This window comes from Balearica regulorum, chromosome 4 (assembly GCF_011004875.1).
Source record: "Balearica regulorum gibbericeps isolate bBalReg1 chromosome 4, bBalReg1.pri, whole genome shotgun sequence".
Lineage (NCBI taxonomy): Eukaryota > Metazoa > Chordata > Aves > Gruiformes > Gruidae > Balearica > Balearica regulorum.
Genome location: NC_046187.1, coordinates 32366287 through 32383682, shown reverse-complemented (window position 1 = coordinate 32383682; position 17396 = coordinate 32366287). Strand labels below are relative to the sequence as shown.

The following is a 17396-nucleotide window of genomic DNA, read 5'->3' as shown; positions in this document are numbered from 1 at the left end:
CACCCTAGAGTGGATGCGACATGTGGATAAAACACACAGGGATATCTCTCTTTTTTTTTTTTTTTTTTTAAATTGCATGTTATTATGTTTAGCCTCGTTATTTATCAGGGCATTTTTTAAATTTCAGTATCTGACACCGGAAGTCACTTTTAAGGAACTGCAGCCTGACTTCAAGGCACACGCACATGAGAGGAAACCAGCAACCTGCTGTCCACATCAGGCAGGTGACTCCATTTCACCTAGCTCACTGCCACATTATTTTTCTTCAGCTTATTATTGAGTAAAAACAAGAAGTGGTCTTTGATGGATGTAAACAGGAAGGTCATGTGGACCTTTCAAACGCCGCTTTCATGTTTGATGTTGAAAGCAACAGAATTGCCCATCAACCAAGTGGAAATTTCATTCCTTATCTATCCTCCTATCTTCTTCTGTCTGATAAAAGCAGAGCAACATCTAACCTCTCATTAATGCACTTCATGCAACTGAGTGCATTTGAACGTTGATGGCTGACAAACAAAAGCCCTGTTTTTCGAGACAGCAGTTTAACAACAGCAAAAAATAGATACCTTTCTCCTACATAGCAATGCACACATGACTTCATTATAAAGCAGAGTGATCATCTTTGGGGGTGAAAGCATAATGGTGGCTTAGCCCCCATGCAATTCTTGCCTTCTCTGCTAAGACTCCCAGTCAACTAGCAGCAACTAGCATAACGATGTTTAGGTGGGCATCCAGCTATCGGGAGCTGGACCAAGACCAAAATCACATTGTGTGTGGTCAAGAAAATGTAACTACTGCTGAGCAGGCGTTTCTTGGAAAGGGTGGATCTACGGGACAAAGGCCATTATCTACTTCTAACATGCTTTCAGATCCTCGAAAGCAAATTTCCTGAATTTCATTATGACCTTCTTCTTAAGAACATTCCCCCAGTGCAATGAGTGCAAACACTCATGACATGGCTTAAGAAGCCTCAGTAGTGGTGGCAGAACCCTAGATAATTAGATGATTTGCTCCTGAGTAATCATACTATCGGTGCCCAGAGAAGCGTATTGTAGCAGCACGTGTTTTTTTTTAACCAACCTTGCAAGTAAGGAACTTTTGTCTTGGAAGAGCTGATAGCAGGAGGAATGTCTTTTGCATAAGGTAAAACCCAACACTAACTCTCATGCACCGTCTGAAAAATTAGGTTCTCCTCATATATCATATTATTTTAATGAAGATGCTGGGCTCAGTATATGATATATAATTTATATCATATTATTTTAATGAAGATGCTGGGTTCAGTATATAGATCCATACATAACCGGCTCCTGGCAAAGGACATACCCATTGTCATTTACAGGCGTTATCCTAACGGAAAAGAACTACTCCAAATGGCATGTAATTAGAGAAGAAGGATGCAGAGCCTAACCAATCATTACTGTAGCAGAAATTTGCCATAGCATGTGATTAACCTAAGAAAGGCATGATGATGATCTCACCATGTCTGCTCTTGCCTCCTGGCTATCAGAAACACAACTAACATGAATAAAGAGGCTGGCAGCTGAAACAGCTATCAACGTGGCTTTTTTTTAAAAAAAAAACAAAAAAAAACCCCAAATAGTTAAAAATATCTTGCCTTTTTCCTGCTGCCACCTCAGCAGTGGCTTTCTGTTCCTTCACGTTCTCACTTTGCTTCACTGCTGTCTGTCATTGACAGTAAGAGCAGTAAAAAGAACAAAATAATCTCTTTAGTAAACTGCCTCCTGCTGAACATCTCCTCAAAAAAACACGAGAGGAAGCTGCTGTGTGCTGGGCCACTTTTTGTCTGATGTATTGAGGCTCTGCAGGAAACCAAATGGCTGCAGGTTGGAAGCCTTCGGTGTTCAGAGATAAAATTGGAGCAATTCGGTGGTATCTTTACAACGCCAGTAAACGTTCTCTTGAGGGCAATGACTCAAACCTGTACGTCCAGCTAAGGACTCTAGCCGGCTCACCTCAGTCACACGAGCTTACGATATGACTTCAGTGGGGCCGTTATGTGAAAAGCTGTCATCTCAGACTCTTCTTTTGCTTTACTTGAGGCTATATGCTTTATTTCTTTGAACACTGAACCTGGTGGAATTAGACCAAACCAGAGACCAGCGCCTCATTTGTTATTATTTTATTAACTGAGGCACTGCATGTGGGACATGGGGAAGGCAGGAGGTGCTAACCAGCCAGGGACAGGATGACGCATCCTAAACAGTACCTTGCAAAGCCAAGAGAAACACCACTTGTCATGTACTGCAGATAGCCAGTGACACCATCATTCTTTATATCCAGAAATGATGGAACAGCCTAACCATGTACACAGCGCTGCAGCCGTGTGAGGGCTTCCAGCCACTTGACACTAATGAAGGCAAACACTAGACAGGAACACGCAGTAAAATATTACACCTATAAGATACACCACGTCTTCTTCAGTCTCCACCCAGAGCTGACAGGTGGTGTTGAAAAACACATCTGAGAAACCTCCCAGATGACAGCGACTGGCACTGCGGCAGATCTGATCGGGTAAAATTGAGAGAAGCTTACTGTTTCTGGCTCTTGGCCTGAGAAGAAGGAGGTACTGGCACCGATACCAACTCAGCATTGGTAAAAATCAACCCCCAAACCTTACCTTGCTACCTTTGAGTCCTGAATCTCACTCTATAACCACAGAGCTCTTCAGGACAGAGAGAAGTTCTTAAGCCTTCTCCATCCACCACGTGGATGTGCTCGAACAAAGGGACCGCAGCGCTTTCCCTGGGTGAAGAAGCCAATTCAGTCCCCAAGTCACCCTCTCAACACCTCCGCCTTCCTGCAGCAAAGAAAAACACCAACAGCTGTGCTGTACGACAGCATATTTTAGGAACAACTTGTTATTTGCAGTCTATCCCACAGGTGTCTGATAGCAATAGCTTTTCAGAATTGCCCTTGCAGGCAGCCCAGGGGTGTAAAAATCTCTCGCACTAACAATCGCAGGAACCATCCTCCCTTCCATCAGAATTGTCTCCTAACAACGGCTTATGCAAAACATGTAATTTTATCTTTAGGTTCAACGTGCTTCTATCCTTCCAGCCCCAACAAGGGGAACTAAGGTACCCAACTGCCTGCAGCTTTTTATACTATGTTTTAAATGTGGATTTTCACAGGTTTAAGAATAATGACATTTTCTGTTTCTGAACTCTTAAAAATCACAATGCTCATAAAGACAAATCCTTATTTAGTGTCTGAGACTCGGGAGGCCCCATCGGTGTCAGAACCAAACTAAAACCAGAAATACTTCCTCGAGACAGCAGATATTTAAGAAATAGTAAGGCAAAATCTGGAAACTGGTTCACCAAAACATGCTGGAAACAGAGACCCAGAGTGTCTTATTTTGTAAACCCTTTCAAAGCTAACAATAATAATAATATTGGGAGACCATTACTGGAGTCATCATAAGCCAAAGCTTTGCCTGTTGCGTTATGGCAGAGCCGTATCCGTACCCTGGACCTCTGCCTTATCCATACCAGACATACGGTACATACCCTGGACCTCTGCAAGGCCACTGATGGCTCGTACCAGCTAATGTGACATCCCCACTTTTGTCAAGGGCTGAGATCTTCCAGAGCTCAAGTTCACGGTTTACACTGAGCCTAACGCTGGGCATACCTCTTCTCCTCATTCTTCTGCATTTAAGCCAGGCATATTTACATTTTCATTTATCAGGTGACTGAAGCAATGCACACTGTGATGGAGGCACTGGTAAAAGACATTAACTTTGACTTGAATCACTGTCCCTCAGGATGATTGCCAAATTGGTTAATAAGTATAATTAGCATTAATTAAAATGACAGCTCAAACAAGATATATCACATCTGGGTTTAACAAAGTCTCAGGTTTACTGAAGCTAGCTGCCTCGACCACCTGGCGAAGCTGAAACGAGCCAGCCTCATGGGCAGTGTGGCCGGCACTCACTGTGGCAGCTAGCCCTCCAGCTCACCTTCACGTATGGTGGAGCAACAAGCTTCTCAAGCTACACGCAGCTGCTTCACGGTACAAAAGCAAAACATGCCCACAAGCATAAAAAAATAAAAAAAAGAGAGATGTGGCAGCCTCAAGCAATTATGGCATTTATCACCGAAAGCCAAGCTCCTTGCATCAGGCTGTTCTGTTTTACTCCTCTTCGGAGCAGTTTTAGCTGTCTTTGCTCAAGCTGCCAGCATATTTAACCTGCAAATCTTAGAAATGAGCTGAGGTCAGGCTGTACCTTGCTAGAGCACAGCTGTGAGCGAGCGGGGCTGCGCGATAGCTTTGTCCTTGTTTCTAAGTCAGCTGGAGTGGAAGCTGGCGAGGCGTGAAAAAGGATCATTCACAGCTTTGGGCTTAATTACTGGACTCGCGCTGAACGTAGATGCCTCATGCACAGAGGCGTACTTGAAGGAGCGAGAAAACACATGTCATCCTCAGAGCCAGTATGAAAATCAGGACAAGATGGTTTATTTCCACACAGGACCTTCTTGAAGATAAGCACTAGATACTTCAACCAGTCATCTGACAGCTGTGGATGCACAGTTTCCTACCACAATTTATCTTTATTGACATCCTATTTATGGATACAATTTTTATCACCACATGTATTTGCACACATTCATGACTGAAGACAGACATACATATGCACATAAAATTTTATATAAGCTAATGCAAAGACAGGCATCCAGCCTAATCTGGGTAACTAAAGCTAGGCGCTTAAATCAAACAAGTCTGATTCTCAAAAATGCTGAATAATCAGAAATACCAGTAAAGCCAGTGGGAGCCAAAAGTTGCTCAATATTTTTGAAAGTACAATTCCTTTTGTCCCTGTTCTTACCCAAGAAATGCCAGAAGGCCTTAATATATTCTGCCATTTCACTAGATGCTACATGTGAGCATGGAGATACTAAACATTCATAGCTGAAGCAGGCAAGATACAGAGCAGAGGTAGGAACCGGTATTCTTTCTGCCTCTTCTTTAGAAGCTAACACAGCTGAAGATCACAGAGAAAACTGTGCAACAGTCAGCATCTAATGCCAGTGATTTAACTACAGAACACCTTTCTCCTACATCTCATCATCTCCTACTAAAAATTCTTTGCAATCATGAGCATAGGAATCTGGCTTTAGAGATCCATCTTTGACACATTACTAAAAAAGTGTTAAAAGGGGCATCCCCTTACTGGATTACTGCCATACAGCAAGTCCTGAATTGATGAAGAGGCGAAGCAGACTGGTACCTCTGTTAAAGCACAAGCTAGAAAACCAAACAAGCACACAGAATATGCTGCTGCTAGCATTTGTGAAGAAAAAAAACCCCAAACCCATCACCTTACAGCTGAACAAGCAAAGGATGTTACTGACCTAGGAAGGCCATCCCCCCAAGAAAAGTACTTGCAACCACTGCAGATCTGCAAGCATTCATACAAAGAGGTAAGCACTTTCAGAAAAAAGCTTTCCGCTCTTCAGAAAGTTTGGGCAGGGCATAGGATCGGATGGGGCGTGAACGTTTGACATCCAATGCAAACAGGGCAGCACGCAATGAGATACTGAGCAAGCGACTCCACTCCATTATCTTTTTTTTTCTTCTTACAGGTGAGCCGCTTCTTTTGCACAGAGCAAGGCTGGCAATTTGTTCTGAATGACCCCTCCTATAAACCTGCACCGTGTGTGCTTAGGCCAGGGGGCTCAGAGCAGACCAAGAACAAATGGAAGAAGTATGCAGATAGACAGGCAGATTGGGTCAGAAGATCACACAAGTCCAGGCTATAGAGCTAGGAAACTCAGAGCAATTTATCAGGTGCTCCTTGTGCAAACACATTATCAAAAACTCAGGCCCCACTCCAAGGAACTTGCTGTCACTGAGGTGAGGAGCCTGCACCTTCCCCTCATCCCTGCTCAGCACAGCCCAGGTAATTACTATAGCTCAATCCTCACTACCTCAGCTCTGCTCCCTCATCTATTTATTAACAACTCTAACCCACAGGTGTGAGCAGCCACAGGAAAACTGTTGGGTTTGTTCTGCTCTAAGACAACAGGAAAAAACATTTTTGCAAATGCAGACTGCCACAGGAGGTGGCTGGAGGGAGACAGATGTTTGGTTAGCACTGCAGATGGGCTGGAAAATCCCCCATCACCACTTCAAAACTCTCACCCTTTTCCTTTCCCAGGAGAACAGAAAAAAGTGCTCTTTTCCCCTAGTGTGTAGGGGCTTCGCCCTTTATTTTAAGGGAAAAGCCACAACCTCTGGAAATTCATTAGGCCCCTGGTCTTCTCCCTGGGCAGTAACTAGATCAAGTTGCTGAGCTGTTGAAGTTCAAGGTTCATGTGCCTCAGTCCTCAGTTTCTCCCACAAAACTGGAGAATGAGGCTCAATGCTGATCCCTGAGACACCAGCCTTCTCTCGCATAGACTCAATGACTTTATTCCATTTATGAGGCTGATCTATCTCTACACCTGCTGAGTGAATTCTGGCCGGGTAAGAAGGCAGAAGGAGGTAAGAGGTAAAGGGGAGAGCTGCTCTGTCAGAAAAAAAGGGGACGTAAAGGAGAAAGTAAGTTGGTTGGTCTATGCGATACAGAAATTTGTTGGCCCTCTGCCTCCTGGACCTAGGCTTGAATGCTCTTCCAGCACTGATTCCCCATCTGTCTCTTACTTGGTGCTCCTTGCCAGACCATTTCACAGCTTCAGATAGCTCAAGGCCAGGAAAATGTTCACAAGAAATGGATGTGTTTAAATCATGTTTTGCACCATCCTTTTGAAGGACACTTTTACCACTGTTTAAATATTTGTGATGGTGACCATGTTCGTACCTCTTGCTACCTCACTTTGCATGCTCTACTTGAACGTTGTAAGCATTGCTCTGTCTTTCTAAGCCTCCGATGGGTATTTTTTCCATTTCCTGATTATTTTTTTTTTGTAGCCTGTTAGTCACCCATTGAAAGAAAGAGACCTAAATGCAAACACTATGCAAAAAGTTGCTCTCTGACTACACAGAAAGTATTTTTCTGTGTATAGGAAGGTAAGAAGAAAAAAAAGGAAAGCAAATAGACTTAACTAAAAAATGCACATGAACAGAAGGGGAAAGCCCATTTTCCCATCAACTGCCCTCTTTTCAGTCACAAACAGGAAATCCTCTCTCAAGAAAGGCAGAATTAGTCATTAAGTGTATACGAGTGATTAACCATTTCAACCATCAGCAGTGAAGAATTTCAAGTCAAGACTAGGTGCCAGTTAAATTCTGGTCATGGAGCTCAGCTCAGGAGCCCACATGAAATTCCACATGCAACACGCAAAGTCAGCCTTCAAGAAGGGGAAGGAGAGATGGAAGAATACTGCATTAATTCAAGGGGTAATATATATTTTCATGCGCATTTCTTCTTCAAAATGCTCTCCAAAATTAAGCTAACGGGTCCACCCCAAAAAACCGTTTAACTGTGTCTTTAACTCCACTGTGCAAAAGCTTAGCGAAAGCCACCACCTGGTCTGCTGGAAAATAGGTACTTTAACACTCCTGTTTCCATTCAAGGTATGAGGAGAAGTTGAATCATTAACCACGCAGAAAAAGGTTCAAAGAAGCATTAGGAAGACTGCCTAAAAGTGATCAGAAAACTCCTTTCTGCAACAGACACAGAACTGAGAAGGTCATGACAAGACCTATTTAGTGTCTTTTTCTCTGCAAACTTTCTACCACACTGGTCTTTCTTAAATTCAGTGATAGGAAGCTATTGCAACAAACCATTGCATAGAAAATTTTGGGCTTGAAACCTTCTGCACAGTGCACGGCATCCATGCAAAGCATATTGGAGATGGTTTCTGGATTTGCAGAAGCCACTGGTACAATCAAACTTTTAGCTGTTGGGAGTTCATTATCATCATTATCCGCTGTTTAGGGTGGCAACATTGCTCTGTACAAGCCAGAAGTATTTCAGGACCATCACTAAAGACTGTAGAGCACAAGGATTTCAAAGGGCATGCTACTGACTGGATGATGTACCATGGCTAAATATTCTGTCCATTCATCTCTACCTCATCTGCCCTAAATTTGTTCTGAATCAGCTGCCTAAGATTGGATGACTGAAAAGATGATGTCATTTGGCTTCACGTCAGAATGGAAGCTATGTTGTTTGGAGTAATTTCATATCAATTTCATATCTCTGCTTGGATATCTCCAGCAGCTCCATTTGATGGGGTTTGCATCAAAGCAATTACAGTCTTTAACTGCGGGGTCAGTTTTCACCCATCTAATTAAGGTTTTTTTCTGAGCAGTGTTAGCTACTGACTCTGCTGTGATTTTACAATAACAGGTGTGGCTTTGATGGCCAACTAGTTGAACTCATGTGGTGGTTAAAGACTAATTTGATTGCTGAAGTTAGATTATAAATCACATTGAAAAAGAAGAAAGGTTTCAACAGGCAAAAGATGAAACAAACTGCGGGTGAGTAGGTGGGATTCATTAGTCACTAGAAGGCAGGCTCTGCTACTGGAGAAGCAACAACACATGGGTTGCCTTGGAGCATCTGTGCAGATGGAACTGATGAGTAACAGCAAATAACACTTGTTACAAAGCTCACTATTTGGGATCATAGTAATGTGATGTAATGAAAGCATGCTTTCTTGGTAGATACTTAACAAAACTATTATTAGCTTTGTCTTCCTTTTACTTTATTTTCCTTTAAGGCTTTTTGAGGAGCGGCTCAAACAGACATTGTGTGGGCTCTCTCCCTGTTGTCTGCGTATTTGGGTTGGCTGCCGCCAGGAACGTCTGCTCACGTTCCTGCAGGCATGTTGATTTGGATAGAACGGACACATACAAATAGCCTGCATACAGGAACCTAGCTGAAAAAAACCCACATGCTCTCTTATTAATACATTCAAGTCCACTCATCTTCTTGTTAGGCAGCAAGTGTGAGTGTGTTTATTGTCTATCTCTTTGGCAAGCCTCCTGCCACCTCCCTGCCTCCTCCAGCATGGAAAACTGTAATTCTAAAATAGGTCATTTTATTATGAAAATACATTTTCCAAGCAATATTCCCCTAAGGCCCTTCTTATTAAGAGCATCTTTTGAACTGGATAAAAACTGCTCTGCTATTTCCCAATATCAACTGCACATGTTTCTCTGATAATGGCCAAGCACAGTCCAGCTGGGAGCAACTCTCAAAGTAGATCATTTAATGCAAGAGTATTTCTCAGGGAAAGCTCCCAGGCCTTAGGATGGGATATTATCTGCTTTTATTGCATTGTGGATGGTGTAAAGTGGCCCCATGACTTGAGGTTTGAATTGTTCCCTTTAAGTTAAGGTGTACGCTGAACCCGGCCAGGAGGTAAAGACCCCTCTCCTCACCAAAGGGAAGACCATCTCTGTTAGTTTCTATGCCTTGCTACACACAGGAGGAAGCTGCCTGTCCCTTCCACTTCTGAGGCATCAAGCTAATCGAGACTTAAACAATCAATAAAGGCTGGGTTAATTCCTAAGTGCCAAAAGCACAAGCAGCTAAATTAAGGAAGTTAATCCTTCCGTAATACCCATTTGTTAAAACTTTCCGTTGCATCTCCTGATGGAGCTTGCTTGACTTCTCAGGAAATGACCGAACAGCTTTGATTCCTCAGTCATAGTCTGCAGTGTATCCTCATGCATTTCAAGCCCCATGAACCCTATGTTCTCAGGCATGAGATAAAAAGTATGAATTCTGTACAGTCTTGACCTGAAGTCACCACATGTAGGTATGGGTCTTCCAAGTCTATTCAGCCCCTGGCTAAGGTAGGCGAGAGCACGTTTGCAATTAGTAGTGCTCATGCGTATGGCATAAACGGGTTTATTTGAAGGAGTGGACAGCTGGCAGGGGCCCGAAAGCCTGGTCACTTTATTTCGCCGTACCACAGACTGAGGTGACCCTTTGAAATATCACTTACCCTTTCTTTGAAAATGCCTTTGGTGCTGCAACTAAGAATTGTCGAATGTTCTCATGGTTGCATTTGTAATTGGGATATCTGTCCCTACCGACCAGATGGAAACCTTTATGTTATTTTTCAGAGTGCTGAAACAGGGGATCTTGTAAGGCTACTGCTTAGCTTGAGCAGAAATCTGGTTTCTGATAGGCTATGAAGGGCTGCATAAGCTTGTTTACTGGCTTTTAAAGATACTCCCTAATTATTAACCTCAAGGGGAGGATTAACTTTTTATTTTAATAAATATGCAGATGTCATGGCATGCTGCAGTGTTATAAAACTTCAGTACTTGTGAAATACCAGCCTTTCAGGGTGGAATAATTCTGTCGTCTTGTTTCCATACAGCTCTTCTCAGAGTATCATCTTTCTGACAAATATTTTATCACATTACTTCTACCCTTCCCTGCACCCCCCAGCATGCTTATATTTTATCATTTTCCTAATGACTCATCTCTAAAGCTAAGTCTTTCAACTGTGTGAAGTTTTTTTGTGAAACTGAAGCTTCAGAGGAAGAGTGACATTAATGACAGTGACCCTTTAGTTTGTTAAATACTAAGGGCTGATTATCCTTCAGCCTTTTCTAGCCTAAGGGTGAGCTAACTCCCCAACAGCCAGACTGCTTCTTAAGACAGCTGAGCTGGGAAGATTTATAGGACTTTTCCACCTCCCTGCTTTCTGAAGTTGGGACCTGGTGATACCTAGTTCATTCCTCAGTGCCCAAAGGACATCCTAAAAGCTGCTCTGGAGTGTAGCTCCAGTAGTTTAAGAAAATGGGGACTTGCTAAAATGCAACAGTGCCCTGTCCACGTCATCTTTGCTAGAAGATTTCTTATCTAGTCCATCACACTGACTTTCCAGATTTCTTCTGCTGTTCAACACTGCTTCTGGAAATACTCCAGAGTCAGATGGGGTCCTACGGGAGGGGACGGACCGTTCCCTGAGCGCTCGGCAGACACGCCACTTGTTGGACTGAGATCACACTGGCGACACGCCAGAGGTAAAGCACCAGTCCTTAGACTTCAACATGTTTTACAGGTTCTTTACTAAGACAAAATGACTGCCCAAGAGTAGAAAATCACTTTCAGTCAGTCTGGTTTTAGGTTAAGGGACTCGGCTCACCACGTTTCCCTGGTACCAGAGAAACCACGCTCCGGCTCTACCCTCTACCAACAGGAACACTCAGGAACCCAAACCCATGTAAAATCAAATCAGGAACCAATCTACTGCTCTTTTCCTTTTCCGTTCCATGCAGGAAAGGAAAAATCCATCCATCTGAAATTTATGCCCAACAACATACCTTGTTTTGTACGCAAAAGTTAATGAGTTGACTCCTGGTTACACAGATTTAAGGTAACATCAGATCCTTTGTTATCCCATGTTGGAAATTCCTGCTGTTTCCATGATAACACCTTGACTTTTCTCAGATTTCTAGTGATTTTCCCATGGAGCAGCGGGTCTAGTCTTGAACGTAAAAAGGGGGCCTGGAGCCACTGGAAAATTTCTGAATTAAATCTAGACTGACTTAACTGTCATCATTTGAGAGCAGACATTGCTTTTTATAGTACTCTTAAGATTAGTCATAATGTAGCAGAGTATTCATGTCCTCTATTTGAATTTATTGTCTTTTTGCATGAAGAGCAGTAAAAATAATTGCACAGCACCTTGTTTCATTTTGGCTGGTTTTTTTTTTTTACTTCCCTTTTAAACCCCGAGCTTTTTGTTTATTTGCACATTAGCATCACCAGGAAAAAAGATTTTCACCACTAGAATGCAATCTGGGATCCTGATCACAGTAACAAATATTTGTCCAAGTTTAAAAAAAACCCCACCGAACAACAAAACAACAAACACAAATGCATACAGAAAACCATCCTGTTCTTCAGGACAAACCACCAACTGGTAGTAATTGCACAATGATTGTGAAGAGCTGACAGTATTAATTACCATCACTGAGCTACAGCAGAATCTCAAGACACAGGTGCCACAGAGAGAATTCAAGTAACCATTGATGACTTTTCAAGATTTATAGAAACACCTGGTCCATTTAGCAGAAAAAAAGGTCAGAAGAAAGGGCAAATAATAGGATCTGCCAAAGCCGAATGTTTAGCCACTACTTTCTGCCCATGATACGCCTATTGTTTTTTCAGACAATACGAATACCTTACTTCTGATCGCAGGCGCTTGTTGAGCAACCTTTTGTACACCAGTTACTTCGGTGCTCGTCTGTGCTTCAGCTGAGCAAATACCTAGCTGCAGCTAACTGAGCGACCGTGGTAGCTTTGCTGGTTCTTGCCAGACTTTGCGAGACTCCCAACCCTTCGGAAAACACTGCCCTTCCCCCACGCGTGTGTGTGCATGGAGGCAGAGGCGCACAAACGTGCGTGCGTACACTATTACTGTGTAACTACGATCAATCCCTAGACAATATGAATGATTTTAAGCTTAGCAATGCTGCTGCTTCCTGGATCAGAAGTTCACCAGACTGCAGTGAAGACTCCCATCCAGCAACGTGCTTCATATCTGTTTTATCATAGAGTTTGTTTCCTTAGTAGTGACTGTGAGGGTTGCCCAAGAGGGGGACGAGAAATATCTCAGCTCACAATGCACTCTTCTAAAAAAATTTCTTCTCCACTCCCTCAGGAGAATATCTTCATCTTCAAAGCGAGACAGTGATATAACTTAGCTTGGAAAATGGTCATCATTTGCCAAGTGATACAAGCTTTGAGTCTCTGCTCAGAGCTGGTCTCCACTACGTTAGATACAGATACTAATGGTATGCAGAGATGCTAATAGTACAGATACTAGTGGTTTAACAAAGCACTGGGGTGTCTGTTTGTGTCCACCTCGATTAACTCCTCCTTGTTCTCCTAAGGGAGTCACTTTCAGAGGAAGGAAAGCAGGCAAGGAAGTGAGCAAACAACTATTACCACATTTGACTAATTTACAATTAATATAGTAAAATGAACAGTAAAAGTAATGGATATTGCTAACAATTACAACCACACATGTAAGAGATACAGACTTTTGTTCCTGGATCATTCAAAAAAATAACAGGGTCTCCCTGGATGTCTGGTTGATACTGGCTGTGGTAATAGCTTTCTTACCTGCCACTAAGTTTTGTGACACAGGATCATGGGGTTAGGGATGGGGGAAAAAGAAGAATTCAATCTGTCCTCTGTGGACATGCCTGTAGCACCCTGATAGAAGCTTTTACAGCAACTCGTTGTGATATTTGTGATTGTTGGCATTCTTCCCTCCACTTAATTATTTTCCCCAGTACGCGTGTCCGCTGCTGTCAGAGGACAAATCGGGGGGAAAATGCTATTACGCTGGTTCCTAGTCGTTACTCCTTTGGTCTCCGCCTTTCCCTTTGCCTCTGTCCCCCACACCCCGCATGGAGTTGCAAGTGTTGGCGTTGCTTTTTTTCCCATACTTACTCAGCAGAGTTCTGACACCTCTGCCCTTTCAGATCTGCTGCCAACCTACAAATGTGAATTCTTAGCTATGGAATCCCAGAAACGAATCACTCAAATTTAATAAGTAACCGATCATCTGCAATTAAAATTTAATTGGTACAAGTCTTTGTTTCTATAGAACTGCTACTGAGTTCAAAGTCCATGTATATAATAAAACAGATATATGTAGCCCTTTTCTATTTTTACTATTTGCAAAGTAAACCATGCTCAGATACCTTCCAGTGGGAAAAGCTTCTGAGAGTGTAATTGGATTTCATTCAGAACATACCCACAACTTGTTTTCCCCCAGTAAATATTATCAATCTTTGCTTTGTTTTGACTCTCAAGAAGGTGATGTTTACCTAAATGATCCAACGTATAAGACCAAACATGGGATCAGTTTAGACATCTTGTCACATAGTACTGACACTTAGAGTTAGAGCACCCAATCTGTATCCAAGATTCATACATAAACAATCCAGGGTGACTTTTGTTACCTTTCTAATCTGCCATAATACTATCAAAGTACTGCCCATAATGACACAACTAATTTTAAAGAATTTTGCACAGACAGAACCAGTTCATAACCCTGTAAGGCACATATGAAAGTTTTATCAGCTATGAAATCATTACATGCCATTAGATAATATCACCTCTTAATCCAAGCTTGCTCTTGAATCTACAAAGGCAATAGACTGAGCCTATACCCCACCTCTGCCTTTAACGTAGGGGTTACAAGTTAAGAAATGCTGCGCTGCTAGAAGCACAGTTATACAAGTTACAAAATTTTGCTCTAGCTCTAAGACTACGAGCAGCTTGTTTTACTCCTACATCAGTGATGCCTTCACAAACAAATCAGAGACAGGATGTTGTTCTTAATATAATCAGGTTCTCCTTAGCTTCCACGGCAGCTGACGGAGGAGGTTTATGTTGTTAAAAATAAAGGTGGTAGTAACAGTTGTAGGACCCAAATCTGACAAATTTTACTACTGCCAACATATTTTGCTAATGAGATCCACCTAACTCTAACCTAGCCCTTGTTGGACAGTCTTCAGTAAGTTTGAGACTCACAAAAATACTACTGTCTGTCCTGGCCTTGAAGGATTATTTAACAGCCACTGTTCTTAATGCTGGGCTGACCCATGATGGGCATCATGACTCAAGAATGGCTAAGTTTTGGGACTGGTCATCCTATGGAAAGATTTGCATGCTCTTCTGATTGCAAAAGGAGTTCAAGAGAAGGTGAAACCTTGAGAAGGGAAAGCAGATGTTGAAAAAACCAAAAACCAAACCCAACACAACCCCCCCAAAAAAACAAACCAAACAAACAAATCAGAGAAATTAGCCCAGCCTTGGGGAGAGAAGCTAAGTTTGAATGGATGGGGCAAGCTACCACTCAGGTAAAAAAATTTGTTTCATATTGGAGGCATATACAATTATATGCATAATAAACAATTCCTAAGATACTGACACCAGCCTGTAGAAAATTCACCACAGTTCTAGAGCTCACAGGGTCACTCTATTCAATCAGATGTGATACCTGAGCTCAGCAATGCTTTTCAGACCTTTTAAGGGTACCTCATTCATCCATCAATATTTATACTTAGTGCAATCTTTTGTACAGACATATTTTCAGAGACTTGAAGAGAAAACCAGAGAGTCCTGTGTGAAATTTCAAGAAAGCTCATAGTCCTGACACTTTAGTCATTACATGATCAGAACATGCTTTTTCCTAATTTTTAACGCTTTGAAGACAATTAGGTCATTCTAAAGGCTGACACCTATCTTCATCACTCAAACAAGGATCATCACCTCACTCCACGGGGTGGTCTGTATATAGAAGTAAAGTCTTTAATTTTTTGACTTTTCTTACATCACCCTCCCTCAGTGTGCATTAAGCTCTCAGGGTAAGTCAATGTGGCTACAAAAAAACCCTCCACATACCCCCTCCCCCCAAAAAGATACCAACAAAAAAAAATCCCACTTCAAAGAACTTGATCATTTTATACCATCTCCCACAGCAAATGCCTTCAGACTACTCAGTCTCATCCTTTCAGTCCTCTTTGAGCTGCTACATGCTACTGGAAAACTTGACAATATCCTGCCAAAAACACCCACCTCTGGCCCATACTCTCAGACACTGTGCTTTCTAAAGAGAAAGCCTCAAGTCCAGGCTTAAGCACACTTCAGAATTAAGTAAAACTCACAAAATCCAAGGTAAAGATTCGCAACGTAATGACATTCTATGTATCAACCTAGACATCATACCCAGCAATGGGATTTACCGTTCTGTAAGACAGGAAAGCAAATCTCGCACCAACACTGGGAGGCACAGCTGAATGAAAGCAGTTACAAAACCAATCCACTGTACTTTCAGTTTGCAGTTTGTATTACTCAGTATAACTTCTCCCCCAGTAAACTTCAAATAACTTTAAGGTCATCTGGAGCAAATGCTACCAAGAAGAAAGATGGTTTTAGCACAGAGGTCCCAGGAAAAAAACTCAGCTGACTTCTAGAGGGAGAAACACCAGAGCTCTATGGTCATTCCTGAGCTGCAGACTGCCTGGAAGCAAAGTGACAGAAGGAGAGGAAAATCCATTTAATATAGGCAGATCCAAAGCGATGCATGTAGGAAGATTTAATTTAAACGCCCCTTACAGGACAGGCAACCAACTTCGGAGAAAACCCCGGCTCAAAGAAACGCAAGGATCACTGCATGTAACTAACGGAACACAAGTTCCCACCGTGTAGTCGTGGGAAAGAAAAGTTCATACTATTGGGTGAATAGACAGGGGAATACTGAGCACGAGGTTATTATCTCCGCACGTGACACTAGCGAGAGCCTTCCTGGAATCCACTGTGCAGTGCTGGTGGCCGGCGAGGACAATGGTGGGGGCTTGGACAAGAGCGGCCCAGCCATTTCTCCTGGGGAGCATCTGTAGTCCAGGGAGAAACCAAAGGAGCCCAGTCTATTTATCTCATCAGAGACAATGTTAAGTGGCTATTTAATTACTGTCCTTAAATACTGAGCAGAGAGAGACGATCTGAAACTAGACAGCTATTTAATCTGACAGACAAAGACATTACAAGATCCAGTAGCTAGAAGATGAAGTCAGAAAAGTTCAAAGTGGGAAAAAGATGCAAACGTTTAACAAGGAGATTAACAATTGGAGCCAATTATCTAGGAATGTAGTCAACTCCCCACTGCTGGAAGTCATTAAATCAAGACTGTTTGAAGAGGCTGGTGGGCCAGACCTTGGACTCACTGGGGAATAGTCTGTGCTTTATATTATGGAAGAGGTTAGACTATGGGATCATAATAATTCCTTATGACCCTAATAAATTCATCAGCAGCATTGTTATCTTCTCCTGAGAGAAAAAGAAGGATGACGGAAAAAAGTGTTAACGAAGCCAAGGCCTGCATGGGGCACAAAAAGCAGGCTGATCCGTGGACAACGCAAGTCACAGACTGGGAGCTGGCAAGCTCATCATCCGTAGTTTTGTCACCGACTTCAGCAGGAGAAAGACGAGCCCGGCCCGGGACTTGTGGCCAGCCCGAACGCCCCAAGCCAGGCTGCTCCAGGCTGCTCCAGCGAACGGGCAGCGCGGCTCTAACACGGGCGAGCATCGCCGGGCGAGCCCCTGGTACTTGACTGCAACATCCCAGCTCGCAGCCCGAGCAGACCACCCTCCCGCGCTCAGCCGAGCACCCCCGGGAGCACGGTTTCGGGAGCCCCGCGCTTCGGAGACACCCGTCCGGGGGTACATGGGTACACCCGCACGTCTGTTTCGGCCCGGCTTCGCCCCCGGGGAGGCCGCAGGAGCGGGTGCGGGGCGGGCCTGCGGGACACCCCTTCGCCGTGAACCGCACGCCGGGGCGGGGGCAGGCGGGGGCGGGGGCCGGGGCCGTCCCCCGCGGCGGCGGCAGCCTCCGGGGCACCCTCCGTGCTGCGACACCGCAACCCGCCGACACGTT

At 43.3% G+C, this 17396-nt stretch overlaps 1 protein-coding gene across 3 annotated transcripts in view; it reads right to left on the bottom strand.

Annotated features, from left to right (window-relative positions):
• Positions 1 to 17396, bottom strand: part of GPRIN3 (GPRIN family member 3) — a 29958-nt gene that overhangs the window by 11449 nt on the left and 1113 nt on the right. Inside the window, exon 1 of one of the 3 annotated variants that reach the window (XM_075751632.1) lies at positions 2642 to 2764. The exons of the other annotated variants lie outside the window; for them this stretch is intronic. The gene's annotated coding sequence lies outside the window, so the exon portion shown is untranslated. Of the gene's footprint in view, positions 1 to 2641; positions 2765 to 17396 lie in introns of those variants that run through there. 3 annotated transcript variants of the gene reach the window in all.